Source organism: Camellia sinensis, chromosome 6 (assembly GCF_055761805.1).
Source record: "Camellia sinensis isolate YWXY chromosome 6, ASM5576180v1, whole genome shotgun sequence".
Classification (NCBI taxonomy): domain Eukaryota; kingdom Viridiplantae; phylum Streptophyta; class Magnoliopsida; order Ericales; family Theaceae; genus Camellia; species Camellia sinensis.
Window position 1 is genome coordinate 144,439,827 of NC_138966.1, and position 13,489 is coordinate 144,453,315.

At 37.8% G+C, this 13,489-nt stretch overlaps 1 long non-coding RNA gene across 1 annotated transcript; it reads right to left on the reverse strand.

Moving 5' to 3' along the window:
• Positions 1-11,592: 11,592 nt before the first annotated feature.
• LOC114310129 (uncharacterized) lies at positions 11,593-12,180 on the reverse strand. The gene is made up of 3 exons (XR_014331822.1): positions 12,101-12,180; positions 11,937-12,005; positions 11,593-11,847 (listed from the first exon to the last, which is right to left on the reverse strand). It is a non-coding gene; the product is annotated as an uncharacterized LOC114310129 (long non-coding RNA).
• Positions 12,181-13,489: the final 1,309 nt, after the last annotated feature.

Consider the following 13,489-nt stretch of genomic DNA (forward strand, 5'->3'; position numbering starts at 1 on the left):
ATGACCGTGATCTTTGTGATATTCGCATCGCATATCCCTTCTCCTTGTGTCGGGAGGTCCCACCATCTTGGGCGACCACTTGAAGAATGGCAAATGTTGAATTTTAGTCATAACCGTGCTGATTGGCTCCGACAACTCCGTATATTTCTTGTCTGCGCGCCTTGTACGCCTGTTATCCACTTGAAGTTGTTCATTAGCTCGGTTGGAGCATTGGTCGTTTGATCGGCGCGAATTTCTCTTGTCTCGTTTAGCCCGACCCCGTGGTTCAGGGCTCCGTGGTGGTACAAAACTTATCAGCTGAATGATTTCAAACAGGGACGTCTTGATGGCCTGGCGCCCGGCTTTGACCCGCAGTGCATCATCTTCAACTTTGCAATATTCCTCGACTTTCTTCATCAACGACCAGATTGTTTTGGGGGGCCTTCTAGTCAAGGAACTGTGGAGGGCACTATCAGGATGCAACTCCATTTTAAAGGCGGTGATGGCCATGGAGTCATTGCAGGCGTCATCCACAAGATTAAAGCATTCCCAATAGCGCGCCAAATACGCTCATAAGGTTTCCAATGGCTGGATTTGCATTGCCTAAAGAGAATCAGCCTGCTTCGGCTTGACCTCATTGGTGATGAACTTGCCCTGAAGGATTTTTGGAGTTGATGGAAGCTCTTAATCGATGCCGGTTCCAATTTATAATACCATCTGACAGCAACGGTCCCAAACTGCTCGAAAATATGCGACACATAAGGGCCTCGTCATCCGCATGCAACGTCATAGCTTGCTTGTAATGGCGGATGTGATCAGTGGGGTCTGATTTTCCGTCGTACAGGGTGAACGATGGGGCTTTAAACTTTTTAGGTAGTACTGCCTTTGCGATCCGTCGCACAAATGGATTATGCTGGTCCTCTTCGCCTAAACCATTTCGCCTTCGCTTATGGCGTGCACGCGGACTCTCTTCGGAGGAACTGCTGGCTTCGACTCATCCCTTCTTTTTGGGTTCTGGGGATAATGAGTCAGAATCATTGTCACTTTCTTATCTTCGAACTCGAGGTCGGCGACCATCTTCTCTCAGAGGTCGTCCGGGATCTTGGCGTGCAGCTTGCTTGGACTTTGCTACTTCCAAGGTCAAATCCTGACGGAGGTGCTCGTTCTCAGTAATCATGTTTCCAGCCTCTATTCGTTTTGTTTCGCCTGTTCCATGATCGCTTGCATTGTCTCGTGTGCTGAAGTCAAGGGTAAGGTTTGGGCAAGTGAGTCGAAGTTCAAGGCACGTCTTGAGGTGATATTCTCCAGTCCCAGCATGTTTGTTGGAGTGAGGTCATCTCTCTGTGTGGTTTCGTCAGTGACTATCGGAGGATATTCCATTACGCCCGCCATGGATGTAGTTGAGTATTCCCACAGACGGCCCCAATTGTAGGGAAGTAGTTCGGAAATACTCTTTGGATCCTGTGGGACGCTCGTGATCCTCAGCTAGCCACCTGAAAATGAATGAACACTCTGGTCAGGGGTGCCGGAATTAGCACTCCGACAGATAAGTCAGTGTATACTCTCTTGGTTGCTTGGGTTTTAAGTTAAGCATACTAGTTCTCACATACCTGCCTTTGGTTGTTGTTCTTTTATTTCTATACGCTCCTAGCCCTCAGGATAGGGCCCACTACTAATCCATCGTGTGATTACTCACTCGGCCCTTCTTTCGTCATATTCCAACTTCCAATCGGCCCCTCGTTCGGCTGGCTTTATGGCCGACTAAGATATTTGGCATCCAGAACGTACAAGACGAGGGGTGAGTATAATATGTACCGATTGTCTAAATGTGTACTCGGCCTATCTGCGTCTACTTTTATCCGGTTCCCACAATGTGAGTTTCAATAAAATTAATAAAGATAAAATCTAGATCTCAACAAAAAATATATATTTTAATATATTATAATTAATTAAATAATTTTAATAGCAGTCAGGTGTGGATGCCGTACCTTTTTGGATATAAGGAACATTTCCACATTATGTTGTACCAACTCGCTTTCCCACATCGATAGAGTCACCACTTAATTTTTATAGGGAATTAAAAAAACTTTAACAATGAAAATTAAGCAAAAGACCTGATCCATCAAAACTAAGTAATCAAGGTTCGGGAACTGAGGTACGAAAGGGGAAGGACTTTGAATGACTTTTGCCCAATCAAGTGGTTGGCCTCTACTCATATTCTATTCTATGAGATTTAATGATTAATTATTTCAAAAAATTCATTATTAAACCCTAAAACCTTTACTGATCCTAAAACTAAATGATTTGAACAAATAAATATTCCCTAACCTGGATTTAAAAGAATAAAGCCATATCATAAAATAAAGATTTTTTAACAAAAAATAATATTAACATAACATGGCCATAAACTCAACTCAAACTAAGCAATAATTATGAAAACATTCAAAACAATCAATTTTGCATGAAAAAATGTATAAATTTGGATTATTGAAAAATAATGTACCAATACAAGCAATAAGCTATGAAGAGTAAGAAAACTCACCGGTTCCACTACCAAGCGTCCAACATGCAAAACATGAGTTAAATAAAATATGTATGACCTAAACATGCTACTATACAGACAATATGCAGCCTAAGCCCAATTTAAAAGTACTAACATGATTGTATACAAATAAAGCAACTATCACATAACCAACACTAACTACTATACAATGAGGCTCAAACCGGGTTACATACAAGATGATTACATGATTAAACTGATCCTAACATGCTTGTTTACTTAACAAAACATGCAGAATAAAACCAAAAATATGCTAGTTAACTAACTTACATGATACTTTATGCTAAACTAACACCTTAACACGATTATACAATGAAAAATAGACTAGAAGCTACTAAAATGTAAAAACAAGAGGACTTACTCATTGGCTTTGATCACAAATAGACGAAAACGAGGAGAAAAGTCAAGTTTCCTTACTTGCAAGCTTCCCTCAAGCTTTGGTGCTGATTCGGCTCAAGTTTCTCAAACCCTAAATACACTTTTAATTGCTAAAGCTGCTATGGGATTTGTATTTTCGGATTCTAGGGTTTAGGGTAAAAGAAGGCAAGTCTTTTTATCTTAAAATTGCTCAAACCTCGGATCTCTTCAAAGAGGGGGTTAGGGGTTGTATTTATAGGTAATAAGGAGACTTGGGGAACAGCCTAGGTCATCCTAGAGTTGCCCCATCACATTCTCCTTGCGCCTCTTCAAGAAAATGCACCAACATTCGCTTTCAAAACAAAACTGGGTGCTAGTGGATTGTCCAGCTGCACAACTTATGTGCAGTCGCACATACCTCCTAGGTATGCATGCTATGCATGCATGCACAGGTATGTGATTTCATGCCTTTGGACCTTCTAAGTGGAACCAAAAAGTTAGTTTTTGGCTAAAAATGAGTTCAAGGGTAAAATGATCATTTTTATAAAAATATGGCTTTGATTAAAAATGGGGTAACACAGCAGCTCATAATAACCTTAAGTATTTCTAAAGATGAAGTAATTATCATTTCATCACTGGAAAACTTACAAGCTCTTGAAGTCTTAGGGTCCGTAAAAATGGAGTATCTACACCAGGCCGAGTCAAGTTGGGCTGGGTTGAAATTATAAATCCTAGATTCAGCCCATGAATATATCGGGCTGAAAATGTTGGCCTTACCCGTTCTTATGGGCTAAAACAACATTTCTAAACCCTAAAAAATAGGATTGGACCAAGTGGGTTGGGCGAGTCGATGCCCACCCTACTAAATACTACAAACGTATTAATTGGGGCATATAGAGACATTTTTCAAGAAAAGAAATGTTACATCTATTTAAAATCTTACTAACAATTCTACTAAAAGCATCCACGTCCAAATATTATTGAAGGTTTAAATATTATTATTTTTTTGACAATCAATCACATTTGACAATTTGTATTTTTAGTAAAATTGTTAGAGTATCTCCAACGATCTGCTAAATGGGATGTTAAAGACAAACTATAGCAGGTGTAGAAAAATATGGTGCTTCAACGATTTGCTATTGGAACTGATAAAAATAACAATTGCTATCTCTTATGTCAAATTTGGCACAAATTTTACATATAGCTAAAGTTGCCAACACAACAAATAGAGAGAGAGAGAGAGAGACAATAAATTTTGGATGACCACCCAAACAACCACACAAACGACCACCAAATGTTTGTTAAAGTTGCCAATTTGAACGACTAGTCGAATAACCACTCGGACAACTACCTGAAAGTTAGTTAAACTAAAAAATAACAATCCGACTATTGAAACAACAATTTTGTTGTTATTTTATACTGTTCATTGCTAAATTATAACTTTACCTATTTATTCGGTTTTGATTTCCAAAATTTACTTTTAAAAAAATTCTACTTTTTTGTTTTTCATAGTTTTTTTGTTTTCTCTATTTTTTTTAATATTTTAAGCATTTTTTTTTAATTTTTAGACGCGCCTAACATAAATATACTTAAAAAGTATAATATCTGTGAAAAATATATTTAAAAAATTCATTAAACACCAAAAATAAAAATAAAAATAAAAATTCAATACATTTTTTCATATTTTTGTGCATTTATTAACTTTTTAAAATATTTTAATTTTTAGATATATTTAAGTAAAGTGTACCTAAAAAAGTAGGATTTATTACACCTTGTACCCTTAAACTATCATCAAATTGTCTATTTAGTCCCTGAACTATTAATTGTGTCTATTAGGTAAAGATAGCAATTTGAACCCGACCCGATGGGGACCTGGCCCCCTAACCCCGATTAGAATATTTTTCCTCGAAAAATACCCCCGTCGGGCTGAGGATGGTATTCGAAAATGAATCCCCAACAAATTTCGGGCTGGGGACGGTGATATGTTTTCCAGCCCCAACCACGGCCCGTCCCCGTCCTCATTTCCCTTCGATGTGAAATTACTATTATACCCCTCTATATATATAATATAAACCAAACCCTAAAAACACAGACACACAACTCATTCACACACCACCTCTCATCTCTCTCTCGGTTTCTCTCTCTAAAAGCCTTCATCTTCCGCCACTGTCCTCCTCTCCCTAACCGCCGATCTCTCTCCCTCCGCTATAGAGATCTACAAAGAAAGTAGTGTCTTTGGTCTTTCGTAACATAGAGATCTACAAAGAAAAAAGCCTTTTTAAGCTTTCTCATTTTGCTGCTCTTGCCAAGAATTCATTCTTCAAGAGAAGTTTCAAGGCCTGTGGAGGTTCGAAAGTGGTGTCTTTGGCTTCGAAAGAAGTTAGAAGTTTTAGCATGTGCTGTGTTTTTGGTCCCAAGGGGGCTGTTTGTGGTGTTGTTTTATATTGGTCTTAGAATGTCTCTTTCTCTCTTTGAGTTTCTTTATAATCATCATATACAAACAGTCCCCTTTTGGAAGTTGCCATTCCTAGAATGTCTTTCTCTCTCTCTCTTGATCTGAGTTTTGTACTTGTTATTGTTGTTGGCATTGATGATGATGAGATGAAACAAATTGCAAGATCTTGATGTTGTTGATATATATATATATATATAGTTGATTTTTATTCTTGGGCTTTGTTAATTAGCGTGTTTGTTGTTTTGGGTTTGCTTCTAGGTTTTGTTAATAGCTGGTAGTTAGAGATGAAGAATAAGCAAAAATTGACTGGTAGATAGAATGAGATTGATTGGTATATATATATTAATTTTGATGGTGTTAATCTGAACAAATCATTGTATTTTATTTATTTATTTATTTTTGCAGTGCTTCTACTTGCAATGCTTCTACCATTTGATTTTTTCCCCTGTTGCTTTGTTTTTGGGAGGGGGTTGATTCTTCCCCCTGTTGCTGTTTTTTTTTTTTTTTTAGGCTGGGGAATTTTCAGGGTCAGGGAAACCCAATCCCCGTTAGGGGACGGGGGCGGGGGCAGTGATAGGTTCCTTGTTGGGGATTGGGGCCGGGGACGGGGGAATTTCTACCATCGGGGATCGGGGACGGAGAGTCTAATCCCCGGCCTCGCCCCGCCCTGACCCGTTGCCATCCCTACTATTAGGTCTCTAAAGTATATAAATCAAAATCTATTTAGTCCTTAAACTATCGATTGAATTCATTAAGTCCCTAAAGTATTTAATTAAAACTTATTTAGTCCCCTAAAGGATTATAAAAATATAATATAAGCCCATAAATATTATAAATTAGTAAAACACTCTATTTAGTTAAAATTTTATTCAAAAAAAATCTTAAATTTTTATTCTGTCTTTGAAAAGTGGACCCCAATCCATATATTGAATTTCCTTTATAAGGGTAATTATCTATAGTATTTTTTTATTGATCTTCTACAATATATATGTGCTTACCTTAATATATAGTATTATATGTTAGATTTCATTTATAATTACTAATTGATTGTTTTTAAGTTTTTCTCTAAGTTATTTTTATTACTTAATTAATGTATTATTTTGTTTTATTGCTATTTGTATAGAAGTGTTATTATTTAAACTATCCAATTCTACTTTTTCAATATATCAAATATTCATATAATCTATACGGGAAGGAAATATTCGTTGCTCTCCGTACTCCTCGTATCCAAGCCCTGAGTAACGTCGCTCAATCTGAGAACAAAGAGATGGTGAGCTACCCGACGGGTGTACAAGCGGAAAACCCCTTCGACGATCAAGTTAGCACACTTAGAGCTAAAGAAAGAGAGAGGAGAAAAAATGCAAGTAGTTCTAATAACAAGAAATTCCAGACCTATGTATGGAGGCGCTGCGCCGTTTATATAGTTTGTGCGCACACCACCTTACTCGTCGTTTCCTAGACATGTGGATGTACTGCCCTCTTGTCTCTCTCCACGTGTAGGCACAAATATAGCCAAACACTAACAGCAAAACTACCTAACGGTATTGACACGTACGGATAGTGGAATCTCCATCTCACCTTCCAATTGGGCCACGTAGTAACTTCTGCCGAGCTATTCTTAGCTCGATATTGTGCCCATCTCTAGAATCATGCCTTTCGCCTGGTCCTGAAAAACATAACCGCAGATCGATTTGACAGAACTTGAGACCCTGGTCGGTCTTCTACTCAGCTCTGCATAATCCATGGGTGAACTCACCTAGTCCTTAACTCTTGGTTAGACCAGGCTAACTCATCGATCAGGTGAGTACCCTTGATCCAACCGCGCTAGCATCTCTATCCAGTGCGAGGTCTCGGTCCACCGGGCTAGAATATCGGCCCAAGGCCAAACCTTCCTCGGCCAAGGCCTAACTTGCTCGGCCCACCAAGCCAGAGTAAATTTCCCTCTCAATTGCCCCTTAATTCCATCCACACTAGCGTAATTGGGATTACATTCTTTGACTGAGCTAATTTCCTTGCTCGGTTGCATGTCTTTCTTGGTCATTGTCCTTTCACCTGCTTTGCTCTTCCCCATGTCTGCCATAAATCTTATTGAAGACACGTGAAATTTCCCCACTAGGCCCATATAAACAACCCAGCTGCTACGCACCATCTTTACAAATTCAAATCTTACATATATAACTCCTCTGTTCAATTCTTTCCTCACTGTTCATCATCATCTCTAACGGAACTCCAGAGAGACATAGCCCTCCATCTCCAATTTCCCACAATTTTTGTCCAAATCGAAACTTGTAGTGCGTGTATTTGGCTTCGCCACTATCGTTGGGGTACCCTTTACTAGCTGGAATGCTAATTGGAGCTTCGATTCAGTAGGTATGGCTAGTTCTTTGCGGTTTCTCCTTTCTCTTTTGTGTTCTTTGTAGTTTTCTTCATATTCTTGAGTACCCATGGTTGAATCCATGGATGCAACACAATAAAAACACCATAATCCACTAAAACTCAAATAGACATGGATTTCGAACTTTAATAGCATGAAAATGGCCCCCACTGAAGAACCTAGATTTAACTAGGCAGAGGTCTATTTATACAATTAGAACATAGGATTAAGCTATTAACTTGGGCAAAAGATCACGCAAACGAGCTAACATCTAGCCTGCTTGCGTAACTGAGCTAATATTAGCTCCGTTCCCATAAATCGAACTAAGTTCCGTTTTGCAAGCGCGACCGAGCTGCAATCCGGCTCATCAGAGCGACCGAGCTATAACCGAGCTTGTGAGACCGCGCTGCCTCCTACACTAGTTTTTTACAATGCAGAATCCTAGGAGACCAAGTACACCAATACAAGCACTCTCCTAGGTCGAGCAGGCATTGTGTGATTAGGCCAACACGCTCTGCCGAGATTAATAGACTAAGCTTGATGGGGCACTACCGCTACCTTGTAAACACGCCGAACAGCTTAGCCGTGTTCCGCGAGGATTATGTCATTTCAACAGACGTACACGTAGAGCTAGGTGAGGAGGACATCCTTTCGTGGGGCAGGTTGAACTCTTGCCCCTTTACCGTGCTATCCACAATTGAGTGAGGTCTTCGCTTTCCGGTGTAGCCCTTGATCTGTGAGTTTTTGAGGCAGATTGGGCTGGCTTCTACACAAGTGTCCACCAACACTTACAGAATTATAAATGGAGTGGCCGAGTTAAACCATCGATTAGGGTTGCAATTAGGCCTGGCAGAGATCCTTCGCCAATATACACTCAGTCGTACAACCGATGGCTTCAATTATTACTTGAAGATTAGGCCAGACCGAGAATGTTTAGTAACCGACACACCAGATAAGGATATGCACGATGATGACTTCTTTTAGGTGTCGAGCAATTATAAGACTGCCAATGTACCCGGTTGGTTCATAACAAGTAAGCCGAGCTTTATGACCAATTTATCTTTGAAAATACTCGTTTTTGTTGAGTTAACAATTTTCCTTTTGTAGCTACCGACGAGTTATAAGCAAACTACTCCTGTCCAAATGAGGAAGCAATGAGAACCGTGCTGAGATATAGGCTCCGAGATTGCCATGAGCTTCTTGGTTATATGCCGAGCTACCGGTATTCTGTGAAACATAAGAGCAAGGTTACTGATTTTCTACAAGAGCCTTCTCATCCACCAGACCCAACACTACCAGACATTCCACTAATTCGGTTGACCGAAGAAGAAGAGATGGCTAAGAGAAGCCAAATTAAGAAGCTTATTGCAGCTACTTCTATTGAGCTACCGAACAGCTCACTTCCTGTTCCAACTGCAGGTCAGAGTTTTAGGACTGTGATTACCTTGGCCTCAACTGCTGCCGCCCGGGCTAGCACAGAACTGTGTCAAGCTAGTAAGAGGGCTCGTGCCACTGATCCATCAGCCGAGCTCGTTGTTGAATTGAGCACCGAGCAGGAGGTACAAGAGGTTACGCCAACACCTGCTTGGGAGTCAAAGCTAAAGACATAACTATAGATCGATTTGACTGAGCTTACTGACCCTGGTCGATCTTCTATTCAGCTCTGCATAATCCACGGGTGAACTCACCTAGCCCTTAACTCTTGGTTAGACCGGGCTAACACCTCGGTTAGGCGTGTACCCTTAATCCAACCGTGCTAACATCTTGGTCTAGTGCGAGGTCTCACTCCACCCGGGCTAGAATATCGGCCCAAGACCAAACCTTCCTCGGCCCACCAAGCCAGAGTAAATTCCCATCTCATAATCTATTGGTAAGACTGAAAAATCATACTTCAATATTAATTTAAACACACAACGAAATAAAATATCTTTTAAAGACAAAATATAATTTTAAAAGATCTTTCTGTTATAAAATCTTAATTGGAGAGGTTTTTTTACTAATTTATACGTATGAGCATATATTTTATTTTTGTAATCCTTTTAGGGACTAAATATGTTTGAATTAAATATTATAGAGACTTAATAGATTCAATTGATAGTTTAACGACTAAATAGACTTTCATTTATATACTTTAGGAACTAAATAGATTCAATTAATAGTTCAGGGACTAAATAGACAATTTGATGATAATTTAGGGATAAAAAGTATAATAAACCCATCTTCTTTTAAATTACTTCATAAATCTCCGAACCAAATACAACGATAGAGTTGACAATTTCTACAGCCTATTCCATCCTGCATCCCCACCTTCTCCTCTACAGATTTTTTTTGCTCTAACCAAAAAATAAGTAGAAATGAATTTTCCTCTCATCGTCCCATGTGCTGTCGCCCTACCCTAATTATAGTTGTGAAAGGCAAATGCCAATTTTTTTTTTTTTTATATATATATATATATATATATTTGTGAAAGGCAAATGCCATTTTTTATTTTTATTTTGGGAAGGGGTATAAGAAACAATTTCATTCGTGATATTGGGCTGGTTGGAAATTTGACTATTTTTATTGGTTTTTTTAATTATTTTAGTTTTATTAAAAAAATTATATTTTTGATAATAGTTATTTATTTATTTATTTTAATTTATTTGATGGTTATGAGAGAAAAAATAAAATGATTATAATTTAAATATGATATTTTATCTTATTACTTATTTTAACTTATTTTGTCTTTATTAACTATTTTAGCTATAAAAAAAAAAAAAAAAAAAAAAAACACCAACTTAACTTCCCAAACAATCCCTTATAATAGATGGGACTCATTGTGAGACCCACACCAATATAAGCCTTTTGTGATCCATTATGTGAGGTATGGAAAAATTATCCTATCTGATTATATTTATTTCAATCAGATTTTAAAAAATAAAAAGTTTAGGAAAGCATTGATAAAGTAAGATAAAGTACATAGGTATGTAAATCAAAACTGTCAAGATTAATATATAGGACAAAATTATATTATTAAAATAACTAAATTAAAGTCAAGAATTAGTGCGTAAAATTCGGAAAAAAAAAACCCGACTCGTTTATGTGTATGTAAAATTACTTGTTGAGGCACTACAAAAAAATTGCTTTTTTGCGACGGTAAAATGTCATCGCAAATACTCAAAACACCGTCTCAAAAGGTTTTTTGCAATGGTAACTGGCCTTTTGCGACGGCAAGTGAGGGGTCGCAACAAAGGGGGTTACAAAAGGGTTTTAGCGACGGTATAAGACCGTCGCAAAAAAAGGTGACGGCAAAAATGCCTTTTTGCAACGGAAAAATGCTGTTGCCATTAACGCATGAAAATCTGAGTTTTTTTTAGACGGCACTGTGTTGCCGTCGTTAAAAGGGTTATTTGCGACGGCACAAATACCGTTGCTAAAGGGTTATTTGAGACAACACTTGATGTCGTTGGCAACGGCAAATGACACCATCACTAAAAAACTTCATTTTCAACCAAATGCCCTATCTTTTGTGACAGCATTACTGCCGTTGCAAAAAACCCTAGTTCTATTTTTCTTTTTGAGACGGTGTGTGTGCTGCCGTCTCAAAAAAAAAAAACTGTAATAAAATTATTAAAAATATGAAAATGGCTTGTATTAAATGAAAAATAACTAAAAAAATTATTTTCATTCAAAATTGTTTTCCTGCATTTCTAAAAATTATTTTCATTCAGAATTGTTGGTCTCAACTATGATTCAGGTTACTTGGCCTCGCGGAAAAGCATGCATTCACACCAGGAACATGAAATCCATCAAGCAACTTTGATATATAACATATTTTCCATCCTAAGCAATGGGGAAATAGAAAGTAACAGCATAAAAGATCACCAACAAATTTCTCATTAACCAAACCCATAACACCAAGGCTGTGTTTGGTGCCATGGAATGAGACTACATTTTTGGCAATGGACACACAACAATTATGATTCCGAATGATAAAAATTTAGAGGTGCCTAAGAAAAGCATAATGGATCTGGCATTCTAACATTCCGATCACAAAACTAGTAGCACGTCCTAGAACTTGAAATCCTTTTTCTTCGATTTTCCATCCTTTCCCTGCATTTTCCGTTTCCTCTTTTTCTCATTCTGAAAAATTCCACCTCATCAGAACAAAAGTGTCCATAAATACTAATTAAAACAAGTACAAAATAAGAAAGATTGTGAGAGGTGCACACCTCGGCAACCATGTCACTGAAATCCTCCCGCTGACTACGCAGCTTCTCCTCCTCCTTGCTTCCTCATACCTGTGAAATGCAAAATAAATATGAATTAAGCGCCTTGTAGCTAATGTACTGATACTGATACTGACACTAAACAAACTATGAGGAGTCAGACTTACTTTGCATGCAAGACATTGTTCATTACTTCCAACTCTTCAAATTGTAATGTGACATCAACTTTATCTAATTTCTGACCTCTGAACAGATCAACCTGAAAAAAGAAATAACATGAACAATAAAATGAGACGCATCATTAAGCCTGTGACTCGTATGGATCAATCACACAGATTATATTTTTAGGTAAATTCACCCCAACACAGAATCTGAAAGGATTTTGCAAATTTGCTTAATTGTAAAATTGAACATGAATGATATATGATTCGCAATCCAGATATAATTAGCAGTTAGGGAAGTAGAAGATCAATGACGGAACCAAATATTTTTCTCAAAGCCCATAGACAAAACAAATCATGTACAGGCTACAACAGAATATCTAAAACTACATGCATTCTTCAGTGCTCACATAGAAACTAACAAAGCATGAGTCATAGAACTAGTGGCATATGGCCCAATTGATGAAATTAGGTCAACTTCAAAACAGAAATTTACTTGTTAAGATTTAAATATCCACCTCATGCAACAGGGGAGCACAAATGCCAGTCATATTCAGGGTAAGTTTGGGAAGTTAAAAAATAGCCAAAAGAGCCACACACACACAAAAAAAAAAAAAATGTTACTAAAAAAGGAAGACTAGTTCTCATGCCCATGAATCTGAAGATAGGATAGGAAACAATCAAAGTACCAGTATGACAAAAATTCCCTGCAGTGCATTAATTTACAGATGACGATGACTATGATGAAGATAAGAACAAGGATGCAAAGTTACTAATATGAGATACAGAGTGCTATGAATATTAAGGAATTAGATGAAAACATATGGAAATGATTAAGATATTTGCTAAACAAGGACATTCCTGGTTTACCATTGTATTCAATTTTTGACAGACATCACACACATCAAATTAAGTGAATAACAACTTTGGGTCTCAATGGCAGCATTTCTTATAAGATTTCTGCATCAAACCTCTTGCTTCTAGCTCAGAAACCAACTAATGTTAACCAATATATTAGTCATATAGAATAAATCTTGTAATGAAATTGTTAGTGACTTGCCAAATGCACCAACATAGAAATTGTTAGTCATCCATCCAACCTCATAATAATGGAATGAATAAAAATAAAGCAAAGCCCCCCATTATGTATGCCGGTATCTGAAATAGTGATTAGATATGCTTTTGCTGTCTCATTAAACAGCAATTAAGAGAAATAGTAACACGGCCTATATCAAGCATGACTACATATGAAAAAATAGTAAATCAAGACAAGTGAGCTCAACTAACACCTTACTATGGGAACATGATGGGTATATAGCAGCAAGAGTGAAACCTCCAACAAACAAATACATTATGTGTGTGTGTGCGCGCACACGCGCGTATGTGTGAGTGTGT